This window comes from Alexandromys fortis, unplaced genomic scaffold, assembly GCF_014885135.2.
Source record: "Alexandromys fortis isolate MF-2015 unplaced genomic scaffold, M_Fortis_MF-2015_v1.1 scaffold_79, whole genome shotgun sequence".
NCBI classification, from domain to species: domain Eukaryota; kingdom Metazoa; phylum Chordata; class Mammalia; order Rodentia; family Cricetidae; genus Alexandromys; species Alexandromys fortis.
This window is the reverse complement of record NW_026067964.1, coordinates 2,327,562-2,341,961: the sequence shown is the minus strand read 5'-3', so window position 1 is coordinate 2,341,961 and position 14,400 is coordinate 2,327,562. Positions and strand designations below refer to the sequence as shown.

General features: G+C 44.0%; 1 long non-coding RNA gene across 1 annotated transcript; it reads left to right on the top strand.

Moving 5' to 3' along the window:
• Positions 1-576: 576 nt before the first annotated feature.
• LOC126508567 (uncharacterized) lies at positions 577-5,251 on the top strand. The gene is made up of 2 exons (XR_007593875.1): positions 577-1,571; positions 3,459-5,251. It is a non-coding gene; the product is annotated as an uncharacterized lncRNA (long non-coding RNA).
• Positions 5,252-14,400: the final 9,149 nt, after the last annotated feature.

Genomic DNA, 14,400 nt, shown 5'->3' with positions numbered 1-14,400 from the left:
AAATCTCTGTGCATTTAACTGGGTTCAAGTCTGATACATATTTTTCCTCTTAACATTTGGTGTACAGCACTTCGTAGATCATATGATTTTTGTTGATTATTTAGGTGTGTGTGTGTGTGCCCGCATATGCGCATGTGCACTCTTACATGTGAATGAATAGCTGGAATATTTAACAGAAGCAGCTCAGGCCTAAGCTCACCTCTGTTCCTCATCTGCAGGTGTGTGAGTACAGTTACCACCAGTGTGGTTTTTTCAATTTATTTATTTCTTCTCCTCCTCTTCCTCCTTTTTTTCTCCTTTTCATTACTGTACTGTTTGCTTTCGTCTTGTTTGAGTGTTCCTTATCTTTTTCCCTATTTGTGGGATGAACTCTTACCTTAGTTTTGCCCTTAGACATTTACTGTAATCAATATATTTTAAGTTAATATATCCTCAGTATTTGCTGTACCTGGGTTCCTTCAAGCTCTAAGAAGTATCATTGTAGGAAACTGTGTGTGTGTGTGTGTTTGTGTGTGTGTATGTATGTATGTATGTATATGTACATACATACACACACATATGTATCATCCAGTTTGGAGACTTTTACAAAACGAGGAAGAGATGAGAGGAAGCCCTTTCATTAGTGGCTCCTCCCAATACTGTTTTCTCTGCCAGACGTTCCCAGTACCTGAGGAGCCTGAGTTGGAGAACCTGCCTGTTTGACCTCGGGGCAGGTTGGACAGACAGCCCGAAAGCTGCACGGGAAAGCAAGGGCCTAACCCAGCTGCACAGGCTGCCGCATGTCCCGCCTCCGGTCCACAGCTGTTACTACTTTCTCTAGGCTTCTGTGGCCAACACACACAAAACGTGCACACGTGCACACATGCCCACATGCACATACAGAGCAAGGGGAACAGAGACAGAGAGAAGAAAGCGATTTCAGTCCGCTTGGGGTTCTTTATCTTTGTTTATTTGGGCTTGGTTGGTTAGCAGCCTTAGTTATATTTCTATTGCTGGATAAAACCCACGACCAAGAGCAGTTTGGGAAGGAAAGGGTTTATTTGGTTTTTATTGATGTTGGGGGATATTCGATCATACTGTGAACCCTGAGTTTGTATTTGCATTAATTAAATAAAATTAATCAGGAGGCTACATTAACAACTGCATTAACTACATTGACAGAAAGTAACCATAGAGCACCAGAGGGCATCCAGGAGAGATAGAGAGACAGGAAGTAGTAGGGTGGGAGTTGCAGTAGCCAAAGCACAGGTCTTTCATGAATGACCAGTTAGCTAGTTGCTGCTCAGCCTCTCCAAGCTCACAGGTTTTCACCCCAGCCTTTGAAGGTCAAGTCTTATTCATAATTAGAATGATAGAGGTTTTGTTAAAGCTACCTTTAGTGGCAGCAACAGGGCTGGTGCCTGCAGGAGCAGAATTCCTACCGGGCCGCTGCTACAGAAGCTGGCCAGGAACTGGGGAATTGCAGTTGCTGGCTGAGGTAGCAGTAGGTTAAGGAGCAGTCACTGTGCCGATGACACTGAAGGAAGCCGAGGCAGGAAGCCGAAGGCAGGAACTTGAAGCAGAGACCACAGGTAACTCACCCTCTTTGGCTTGGCTTGCTCAGTCTCTCTATACAATCCAGAACCACCCTCAGTAGGCTAGGTCCTCCCATACCAATCAAGAAAATGCCCACAGACCTGCCTACAGACCAATCTGATGGAGGCATTTTCTCAATTGAGTTTCCTCTTTCCAGGTGACTCTGGTTTATGTCAAGTTGACAAAAAAAGAAAAGGAAAGAAAGAAAGAAAGAAAGAAAGAAAGAAAGAAAGAAAGAACCTAGCACAATTGTTTCCAAAAACACATGTCTTTGTCTGCAACCAAAGTTCCTCCAGGGTTAATACTAGGAGGGAAAAGCCAGCAGCCATGGCAACCCTCTGCCTTCACAGGAGCCAGAAATGGTCTTCATTTTCGGTGTTAGCTTAGCTGTTCTTTGCTCTTAGAGCTGCAGATCATAAAAAAAAAAAATATTTTTTCCAGTTTCTTCCCTAAAAACCTCACTAGGTTGTTAGTCATCCTTGTCTTACCACTGTGAGTAAATTTTCAGATAACTGGCATGTTTATGACAGGCACAATTGCTATGCGGACATCCAGTTATGTGACTTGGGATATTCAGTTTTGTTTTATATCCTTCAATAAAGTTTTATCCCTTTATTGACACAAATCTCACACAATTCTTGTTGTTAGCTATTTATGGCTCTTACAGCCTTTGCCTATGGACATATTTTTACTTCATTTTGTAACTAGTTAATGCTGGCCTATAGAAAAGTTTAGTGATATTTAGAGACATTTTTCAAACTTTTCATGGCTCTGCAATCCCTTCCTGTAAATTATAATAAGAATGGAGAAATTGATTTCTAAATATCCACTCGAAAACAAGAAAAAAATCAAAGCCACTTTCTTATGCTAGTAAAGAAAATACAAACATATTTATTTGACATTTTGCAACATTCTTTGAGAACATATGGCCAGTCTATATAATATCATTCCTCATCATAAATGTAATACACAGTAGAATCTACAGGAGAAAACTTGAAAGGTACATTCTTTCAAGAGGGAGCACAGTATTTGGGGGTATCTAATGTTTTATTTTTATGTGAACATACTCACAGCTATGAGTGCAGTGTACCAGAAACACAAACACATGTGTCTGTCTACAGTGTCAGAATTTACTGAATAACAATGAATTCGCAGGGCTTGGCAGGTATCATAACAGATATTTGTCATAACCCCTCCCACCTTGGTGGCTTGGGTGAGGCAAACACAAGTTTTTTTATGGGAATCTTAATTACTAATATTAATTACTAATATTAACTCTCATGCCACAGAGCACATAGTAAATCAGTCTGTACGTGTGCATCCGTGTGTGTGTGTGTGCACATGTGTGTGTTACAGAATGAATACAAGTTAAAGCAGCTGCAACCGAGCTCAGAGGCTTCAGAAGTGGGCGGAGAAAGAGTCTGTGAATATAAAGAACCAAGTCGGTGGTCAGAGGGCACTGCCAGGGGGAACTCCCAGGGTCAGACTATGAAAAAGCAAAACCAGAGCCAGACTGAGAACAGGAGCCAGGCCAGTGCAGGAAACTGTGGGTCAGAGTCCGGTGCAGACAGGTTAGCAGGTGGACAGAGAGGCAGTTAAGTAGGCTATGGCATCTGTGGGGAATGGATTCAAGATGGGGAGTCCTGGGTCCCTAAGACACACACGTGCACCAGATATTAGGTAATAGCCCCTGTAGCACCATGCCATCAGAGTGGTAGGTGCCCATCCCTTTATGGTCCAGGTGAGGGCATTACACTTTTTCCTCAATATGCTGCAGCCTATAAGCTCTTGAATCTGTATTCCTGTTATGACTGTTCCTACTCTCTGGTGCCCTACAGCTTCAGGACTCTCCAGCAGACTCATGTCTCCCTTTCTGTCTCTAGAAATGAGCCGTGTACCAGTCTCTGCTGTAAACTCTCAAAGCCACCCTTCCACCAGCAAGGCTTCATCTCCTAAGTTCCACAACCTCCCCCAAACAGTGCCCATGAGAGACGTTTTTCATCCAAACCACTACAGCATCCTATAATCTACGGAGACAAATTAGGAGCGTATGAGCACATGGGTCTATGAAAGTCACATGAAGAAGACAAGGCCTGAGAACTTCACACACAACAGACTGAGGGAAGCGTTGGAAGTGAGGATGGCCCCACCAGTCCCCCATCTGACCACCTGGTGTGTACACCGAAGGACACAAGTGGAGAACTCCTGATTGCCACGGATACTTCAGCTCAGCTTAGTCCCTGCTGAAGATGCCACCTATCTGAATTGCTGTCTGTCCATCTGCCTGGACCTGATTCTGCCCTTTGCTTCCATGGCCTTCAGAGGTATCAGACGAGATACCTCACGTCTGCAGCTCAATTTGACCCCCAAGATTGGCTCAAGTTGTGAGACCCTGGCTGGTTCTGTGGCAGTGTCTCCAATGGACCTCCAGCAAGTATTTGTTTTGTTTCTCCAGAAATTCTTCTACCAACCCTGTCTCCTTCCTGCACCTGCCCCTTGGCCTCTTTGGAGGCTTGTTATTGTTGTGTTGTTTATTTGTTTCTGAGACAGGGTTTCATATATTTATTCCAGGATATTTGATATATAATTGGGAGTTAACATTAGTAGTCAACTTTGCCTGGAAGAAGAGAGAAAGAAAGACACACACACACACACACAGAGAGAGAGAGAGAGAGAGAGAGAGAGAGAGAGAGAGAGAGAGAGAGAGAGAGAGAGAGCCTGCATTTGCTTTGGCTGGTAATCAAGAGAGTTGGGACTCTATAGCAAATTGCTGCCAAAGAAACTGCTGTGCCTTGTGAATTTATTGCTATTCAATAAATTCTGACACTATGGAAAGACACAGGGGTATTTGTCTATGTTTCTGGCATAATAAATGTAAGACAGTGATAAACTTACCTAGTAGCAAAATCCCAAGCCTGAGTTTGGAATCATAGGAGTCACTCAAATCCACCACCAGCCCCACTCCCTGGGCACATCTGTAGGCTCGAGAAGAAGAGTTATACATGTTTATACAACCTCGGGGACCACCAGCAGGGAACTATGCCAGAGGGCAAATCACTCTCCCCTGCCTGCCATGAGGGATTCTTGTGGGACCCTAATGGACTACCAGGTATCAGCAGCTGGGACCCAGAGCTGCAGCAATGTCCAGGGGCCAGATTTCAGGACTTTAAACATCTCCATCATCTCCCAAAAGTCACTCCGAGTGTGTAAGACACACTTAGTTGTATCCAAGGGCATTCAGGGCAATAGATAGGCATTTAGAAGCCCTAAAGTGCCTGCAGTGGTTAGCTTTCACTGCCATCTTGACACAGTCTGGAGTCTTCTGTGAAGAAAGTCTCTTTGAGGGATTGTCTAGATTATGTGAGTATGTCTCTGGGGTAATTGCCTTGATTAGTAAGTCAATCTGCAAGCTTTTGGTGGCGCCATTATCTGATCAAGAGATCCTGGATTGTATAAGAATAAGAGTTAGCAGCCGGGGCAGTGGTGGTGCACACCTTTAATCCCAGCACTCGGGAGGCAGAGGCAGGCGGATCTCTATGAGTTTGAGGCCAGCCTGGTCTACAAGAGCTAGTTCCAGGACAGCTAGGGCTACACATAGAAACCCTGTCTCAAAAAAAAAAAAAAAAAAAAAAAAAAAAAAAAAAAAAAAAAAAAAAAAAAAAAAAAAAAAGAATAAGAGTAGTGATCAAGTTCTGAAAATAAAAGCTCTTCAAGCCATGATTCTTCCTCTTTCATTTGATATCCTGTGAATTTTGAAAGCTCTCTTTGGAATAACCTCAGTATTTGCAACCTTACCAAAAAAAGCAAACCCTGGCTCTGAGGGATGCCTTCCATCAGGTGCTTCTGATAGCTGAGGAGGGACTTCCAGGTGAGCCATCTCTGTCTTACTGAGCTGACCATCATCTGGGCTTCAAGACGTTAAGACCTTCACCATCCATGCTGCCACTAGCTCCTAGGAGATGCCATGTTCTCTCGCATGTGATCGCTCGATTATATAACATAAACACACTTGTGTGCACACACACGTATGCAACGCACAACACACATATATTTGTGTTTTACATATATATGTAATAATATATGTGACATACAATTGTATATGTAATTACATATCATGTGTAATATATATTACATATACTATTATATGTCACATATATTATTTCATATAAACGTAAAACCCAAACACATGTACATACTTATATACAGCATGGCAAAAAGAGAGCGGGACTGTGAAGCAGACCAAAGCTGTTTGTGTGTCTCCCTCAGCACCAGACATTCGCTTCCATTCATATTTATGTCCGTTGAGGTCAACTGTTCTCACAGTCTGGGTCTGTAAATTGGCCTACCAACTACAGTGATCCTTGTTCTATCATGACATCCCATGGAAACAAAGCAGAAGATGATCATTTTGGAATCAAGCCACCCCTGTCCCTCTGCTAGGGTTCAGGGAAAGAAAACCTACTTGCGCAATTTACCAGAATAACAACAAAAATACGTTTCACTTCAAAGAGTATTTTTGAAACCAGATGACTAAACCTGGATTTCTCGCTGCCCTTCACGCCCTCAGAGCACCCCGTGGCAGCTGCCTGATGCCTGCACGCTCTGCATTGCTCTCCTGGGCCCACTTCCTCAATTCTGTCCCCCGGAGTTCGCCAAGGAGAGATGAGATGGTGAGTACAGCTGTTCTCCACTTTCTAGTGCCCCTCGTCATGGCTGTACCTGAGAGCTTGTCGCCGTTAAGCCTCCCAGTCCCGAGGAGGGAACAAAAATAAAGAAATTCTTTTTCACACTTACGTAATCCTCACTTCCAGTAACTCTTCACAAGCGTGAGAGTAAAGGGGATTTGAGTCTAATGATATAAGAGCATTTGCCTTCCCCCCCCCCACCCCCCCGCTTGACTCAAGAGCTTCTCAGAATTTTTGATCAAAAGAGTAAATTTATGGGAAGGTGATAAACTGGAAGGAAAACCTCCACAAACAAAGAAGTCCCTCTCTTGTCATTCCTTAGCCCTTCCCTTCTAGAGAGCTTCTTGTCGAGGTAATTTAGAAACTTGGAACCTTTTCTCCTGAATGAGACCTCAAAGATCCTACGACCCGCCCCACCGAGGTGTGTGGCTGTGTTCACACAGGGAGACAGAGACAGACAGAAAGAGAGATGAAAAACTCTGTTTATCTTCTCACAGAAACTCCACCATCTGGGATGGCACCCGGCAAGAGATGTCTGAGGCCCAGCCCTTTTTCCCAGAATAGATCACACCGCCCCTCTTTGGGAGGTTTTGTATTTATGACCTATGTATGTGTAGAAACAATAAACCTGGGTGCCTGCCTGGGGGTGGGAGTGTGGACACCGGGGAGCCCAGGAAAAGGGCTCCCCCAGCTTTGTGTGGGAAGAGGGGAAGAGGCAGCTCTCCCCTGACCAATTCCAAGCCCCTTTCTTCCAGCCAAGAGTGCACCGGCCAGCTGAGCCCTGGCACCTTGTTTTATTGTGTGAAGTCAGGAACGAGATCTCTCAATTATCCTCAAATTAACTGCCTCTTGCCATTATCCGCTCCCTGAGGACCAATCAGAGAGTGCGTTTGCAGAGCTGGGTGTCAGCCTGCCACTTCATCCCCTCGCTGGGATCCAGTCCCAGCCACCCCCTCCCAGGCACGCACCCAGCCGGAGTCATCTGCCGCTGCCATTTCTCATGACAAACTTTAATGCTTTAATTAGGAAGCATCCGCGTGTCCACTCTTCACAAACACCATATGGTGCCTGGTGCGAAATATGTTTCGTTTTCACGAAGGCGAAGCCTTAGGAAAGGGCAGCATTTTGAATATCAATTGTTGTTCCCACACTGGCAACGAATAAATTTTCTGTGTTTCAAAAGAGACTACAATGTTGAAAAGAACGAGGGGTTTTTCTCCATCTGAGAAAAACTTGGAGGAGACGCATTTTGTGCGAGAAGAAAGTGAAACCTGATTTCTAAGGATCAGAAATTCAAAGCCCTTTAGAAGTAAATTCCAAGAATCTTCCAAGCATTCTAAAGATTTAAGATAAGAGACTTCCTGGGTTCAGTTTTCTATTTTTAACAAAACGATGAAACACTGTCTCTTAGAAAACACACTGAGTATTCAGGCAATCTGGGGCTAGTCCTAACACCCGCCCCCCCATCACCCCACCCCACTCCCATACCCACCCCATGCCAAAAAAACGCCTTCTCCCTCGATCTGCTCAGGAGATTGGCTTCTCAAGGGTGTGTGTACAAATTACTTTTTTTCTTGGAGAGCTGGGACTAACTAGGGAATTGCAGTCCAATGGGATGTAGTCTACAGTCTTTTTTTCTTTTCAAATATTGTGTCTCTGAAAAGCAAATCCAAGTTTTCCAAAGCCCACATTTAACAAAAAATTAAAGAGCTTAAATGAGGCAAAATTCAGGGTCTGTTCTCCAGTGAGGATCAGGGGGAGATTTAGGCCAAATTCCAGTATGGGCCTTTTCCTGCTTTTATGTAAATCTCTCAACATGCAAATGATTAAATAATCAAACCATTAGAGGGTATAAATAAGTGATTTATATTTTCTTCCTTGCTCAGGTCAGTTCCTAGTCTTTTGTTGGAGGCCATAGGACAGGGTTAGCCACGGTCCCTGTGGAGGGTGAAGGGTTGGCCAGAAAGGGCTGTAATTAGTCATTTTCATTTTAAAATAAATAAAGCCGTTGACACTGGAGAGTGAACATCAACCTTCTTTCCCTGTCTGAGGGGACTGGTTTCTTTCTCCTTCATCACTGGGGTCCATATTCTTCTTTCTAGCTCGAGCAGCCATCACCTCGGAGTCCTCTTCCTCTGGACTACATAATTACAAGCTACCACATGTGGTGTTCGAGACACAACTTTAATTATCCGAACTGGAGCACACAACAGACCCTGAATTGAGCGAACAAAAGCCTATTAGAAGGTGATCCCCTGTGGTCACATTGTAATTATTGTCAGGAGCCGTGGCGGCCGCAGAATTATCCCTGCACTATCTCACTAACCTTCTATGCTAGAGTCACGTGATGGATGATTTGTGTCATAATCCCATTTCCTTTAATGGTGTGGCACTGGAAACAGAGAGGCGGGGGAAGGGTTTGCACCTAGGTCTGGCTGAAACTTAATTCAGGAGGCCCCGCAGATGTGCAAACACAGCTCAGGCAGTAATTACTGCCACCAGAGCCTCTGGCCTTGCACAGAGGGTGTTGCCACCGCTCACAAAGTCAGCCACTAAGGCACCTGGCTCCAGAGCAGCAGAAAGTCCCCCTGTGAGTGTAAAGAAATTGCAAGCTCCCAGCCAGGTGGCTCAGCGTGTCTTTCCCGAGAAGATTTTCACGGAAGCACAGAGGCAGATTCCCTTGCAATGGACAGCTTTCTGGAAGAGCCACCTGCTATGATCAGGCACCGCCCCTCTGTGTTAATCCCACGAGGTGCTCCCATTTTATCCTATGACCATTGACAGTAGTACCTACCGTAGTTCAATACATAGTTTGCATTTCTTAGCCATAGAACTGGACTGTCCAGCCACTGCTTGGAACCTTCAGGGCAACTTGGTGGTGTAACCCTTTGTGTAACATAAAGAGTCTTGGGTTCAGGAGCCAGGCAGATGGCTCAGCAGTTAACAGGGCTTGTTGCTGTTGCTCAGGCCCTGAGTAGGGCTCCCAGCACCCGTGTCACTCAGCTCACAAAACCCTGCAACTCTAGCTCCGGGGGATCTGATGTCTTCTTCTGGTCTCCAGAGAACCTACACTCACTTGCACACACCCCAACACAAACAAACACACACACATGCATAGTTAAAGTTTCTAAAACATGTAAAGGGCTATTAGGTTCATAAACACTACTATTTCATTACTTATTTAACAAAATCGCTTTGATGGCTTTCTTTGCTTTTTGTTGACTAGACAGACAATAATGATTGATAACACTTGCTATCAATACTGGATTTCTCATTATAACAAAGGTCAATATCCAACTATCATCCGACTATCAGACATTTTTCCTTTCCTACATTTCTAATCTTTTGTTAGATCTAGTGTGTTTTTGGAAACTGCCTTGAATGATTCCACCTCTCTTTCAGCCATTTTTTTCTTGTAGCCCATCTGTGTCTGTGAACATTTCCAGATGAGCAGAGAGGTCCCTGGTGTATATACCCTACCGTTCTCCACTGCTCCCCTCATGCCTGTGCCAGTCACGTAAACTAAGTCTTCTGGTGGTCCTGATTTTCTCTCTTGCTCTCCTGCAATACCATTCCTCATTTCAGATCCCAATCCCGACTCTGCCTTCTTCTCCCTCCTCTTCAGATACCCCCAAGAACCACTTATCACTGCCTATTTCTTTGAAAGAAATTGAAAGCTTTCAATTTTTTGACTGCTACAAACATGTTTTTGGCATACTCACCTCTAACCCAGCTGCTTTCCTCCTTCTGCCCATGCGCTAGGCTCATTTGTCTGCTCTTCAGTGCTCTTTCTAGGGTGCAGCCTCCTGGTGCTAGACGTTGGGAACTGTTTTCTGCTATGGATCTGCTCTTTACTGTCCTCCAGAATCACGGTGTCCTCGACTTTAAGGTGGCTAGGTCAAGAAGTGGTGGAACCTTGAGGCAGGGTCATTTAGGTGTCCCCTGGCAGAGACTCTGAAACTCTGGTCTCTTCCTTCCTCCTTGACTGCTGAAGGGAGGGATTTTGTGCCACCGTATTCTCCCACCACGTTGGGCTACCTTGCCTCAGGTTCAAAACAATGGGCCAGCTAATTGTGGACTGGAACTCCTAAGCCTAAGAGCTAAATACGCTGTTTATCTTTGCAGGGTAACTGTCTCAGATAATGTTTGTTATAGTGATGTGACACACGCTTAACATCCGTGTGTTTATCCAACCAGTCTAAATGTCGGTTGTTTCTCCATTGTTTTTCTAGGACTTATTGAATACCTACGAGATGGTAGGGGTTGCATCAAGAGTTGATTATCGAGGCCTGAGAAAGACTAAGTAAAGCCTAGTGCTTGCAGTCTTAGGCACCCAGCAACTTAGAGAGCTCTTTGGGTTGAGAGGTAGCGAACAGCAAGGGAAGGGATCTGTAGTAGTTGCTCCTTGAGAACACTGATTCCTCACTAGCATTCACTGGCATCTAGATGTCTTTGAAGTGTCAAGCTATATACGTAGAAAGATTATAAGGTTTGCTCACCATATCACACAATTGGCACAAGGTCAGGAATGTTTCACAGAAGACATGCCCGGTCATCCAACTCCAAATTAAGAAAGCTCACCACGCTGGGAAAGAAATTCCTAGCTTAAGTATTGGTTACAGTTCTATTGGCTGTGACAAAATACCTGACCAAAGATCTCAAGGAAGGGTCTCCTGACATCACAGATGGACTGAGGATAGTGCATCATAGGGCGGAAGCCATGGCAATGGGAGTATAAGGATGCTAGTTACTTTGTATCTGTGATCGGGAAGTAGGGCAATGAACACTTGTGCTCAGCTCACTTCAGTGTCTAGGTTCAGTCCAGGTCTCCAGCTCCTGGGGTGGTGATAGCCACACCCACACTGGGTCTTCCCTAAGCAGTTCAAGCTCCCAGGAGGCACACTCCCAGGCATGCCCAGAGGTGTGTTTCCTAGTGATCCCAAAAGTTGACAGCGAAATTTGACTATTACAGCTGAAACTGACACCTCACATCTTTCCTCCCTACATCTCCTGCTTACAAGATAAAGGCAATCCAATTTTACAGTTAAAAGTCAAATCAACGGGTCCCTTTAAATTTTTCATTTAATGTACTTCGTGGTAGTGAATGTCAAAGTTGGGAAGTAAGCCACTATTAAATCTGGAATTCTGTGAGTAGGAATTTTACTAATGCTAATTCATTAGCTTTGACAAATGTAACCCATTTATGTAAGGGGAAATTGGATGAAACATTCATGGAAATGTGTTGTTCTAAGTTTGCAACTTTGCTGTATATCTAAAATTCTTCCAAACTCTTAAAAAATGTATTTAAGCAGTAAAATCAAATATACCCCCTGCAAGTGGTCCCCGATGGATAGAAATAACATTTGAAAGCAGAAAGCGTGTGTGCTCCATCCCTGCTTATGCCAACCTCCATTTCTTTTCCTTTTTTTTTTTTTTTAACACATGCTTTTGCTGATGCAGCACACGGGCCATTCACCCCATCTGCAATCGCTTGAGCTCTTGAACCCTCTTCCGGCAATTATTAGTCCAAATCGCCTTGACTGGATTGAAGGAGGTGGCCCAAGTGACATTTTGCCTTAAGGTGCTAATGGCAACATAGCGGTTCCTACCACAGCCTGTCATTAGCTTGCCTGCCATTGTTTTGTTAATCTAATGAATGGCTCCATAGGAAATAACAGAGTAAAAGCTTATTAAAGGTGAAGGCTTCATCCATTAAGATGTTCTTTGTCCTTAATGAAGGTCAGGAAAAGACTGATGGTGGGAGGAAATCTTGCTTTATCCTCACCCATATGTCTTAATTAATCATCATGTCAGTCTGAGTTTGTGTTTGCCGGTGGACTCTGAGTTGTTGGGAGGAGAATTGTTCCACCCGTAGAGCACTGGGCACAACATGCAACCTCTTCCCAGGACTGGAGTTTAATTTCTGAACACGGCACCTCCCCGTATATTTTCCCTTAATCTCTAATCGCACAGAATCGAGATTTGCACCGCCTATATACAGCCATGGGTTAAAACAGAGTGTGGATTAAGTATAAAACTTTGCACGGTGGGTTTGCACATTACAGAAATACACCTTGTTCGGTTGGTAATTTTGCATTGGTGAAATACTGAAATAATATTTTAATGTGCTGGTTGATGGTTAAATAAAATATTTTTATAAGTGGTATTTTGCATTTCATCCCCTGCCCCTTCTGCCAGGGCTAGCAAAAATTTGAAATTGGATATGTGGTTCAAATTATATTACTGTCACACTGTGTTCTATTAGAGGATTCTGACTTTTTGGGCCAACCTGCTTCAGAAGCCTGGATTAGATAGAAATCTAGTCAACGGGACATGACAGAAAGTGTGATTTGTCCTTTACCTTCATGATGGCATAAATTAATCAAGGTAGGCCTACTTAGTTCTTCTTTAAAATATTTTCTGGGTCAGGTGGTGGTGGCACACGCCTTTAATCCAGCCCTCAGGAGGCAGAGGATGGCAAATCTCTGTGAGTTCGAGGCCCTCCTGGCTTACAGAGCGAATTCCAGAAGAGGCTCCAAAGCTACACAGAGAAATCCTGACTTGAAAAAATCAAAATCAATCAATCAGTCAATCAATCAATCAATCAATCAATCAATCAAATGTATTCTGGGCTCTTCACGCTACCAGCTCCTTACTAAGTAGTGGGAGCTGACTGTGTAGATTTTGAAGGTGTAGAAGACGCCAGCTTGGAGTCTTTGTTCCTTTCCTTGCTTTCTCCTTTCCTCCTCCCTTTACAATTACCCACCATGGACTTCAGCATCTTCTTCCTGTGTCTTCTCAGGCTGTCTTTCCCTCTGTCTTGAGGACCAAGCCCACCCACATTATAGTAATCCCTCTCTCTCGAACCGACCATAAGACAAGACAGATTCTTGTCTATCCATTCATATGCATCAAAGGAATAATAAGGACAATAATTGTGTTGTTTACTGAACAACAATAATATGTCTTTTTTTTTCTAAATATGTATCCTGTTACTCTTTTGTAGAACCTACTCTGCAGATACTATGGGTAGAGTTCAAAGTCATCTATATTTCATAACCAAGGAAGCCAAGGCACAGCGAACCTTCATGGCTTAACTAGATCTTACTCTGGAAGAAAGTGAAAGATAGTACTATACCTAACCCAGGCAATGTGACACAGTGATCCCGACATGGGGTAGGTAGGGGGATGTGACATTAACAGTATCATAATGACTTGGTAAGGTTGAGATAGCATGTTCAGGCTGAACTGAAAATACAAAAAGAATAAGATCTGTTCTAGGGTTTCCTTCCATAAAGAGTCCTGGTCCCTAGAAATGACAGGTCATGTTCAGCGTTCCTTCTGCCCTTCCCGCTCCGGGATGATGGTTTAATTAAGTAATTAATTGTTTGTCCCACACAGCAGAAAACACTTGTTGTTGGCATGCAGCACTGGAGCTGCCTCCCATGGCACAGAGCACACAGTGCACACTCCCTGCGCACAGTGACACGAGTGGGCTGTGGAATCCATCCACTGTAGTACTGAGTGATAACTGGATGGGTGAGCCAGGTAGGTGAGCTCAAACCTCATCCATCATCTTGACTAGGGAAATTCATGGCCTTGCTCTTCGGGGAGTTTTACGGCTTGGGCCTTTCCTGGAAGTTACAGACCGAGGCCTTCACAGCTCACTTCACAATCTGTAAAAGAACATTTGGGAACTGATGATCACAGACACATGGCATCACAGAAACTCCTCCCCCTCATGAAGAGTTATGGGGAAAGGCGGGCTGGGGGTGGGGCAAATGGAGAGAGGACCAGGGTAGGAGACAGATGGGGAACATCAGGACGAGATGGAAAAACACTCACAGGTGACTGTCATTCTTATTCCAACTCTGATATTCATTAGTTTCTTGACCTTAAACAATTCACTTGATCTCAGAGTCTCAATGCATTCATTGTTGAGTGAATTGGGTGATTTAATCCTCAGAGTTCATCAAACAAGGCATATTGGCAAATCAAATGCTATTATAAACATGGCTTCGTTTCTTAACAAAAGGTCAAGTGCACGAAATGAATTCATTCTGGTAATTCTTTTGCCTGTAAAAGGTACATGGGGCAAGTTATTGCCAGAAAATTCAATGGGATTCTAGAATAAATAATG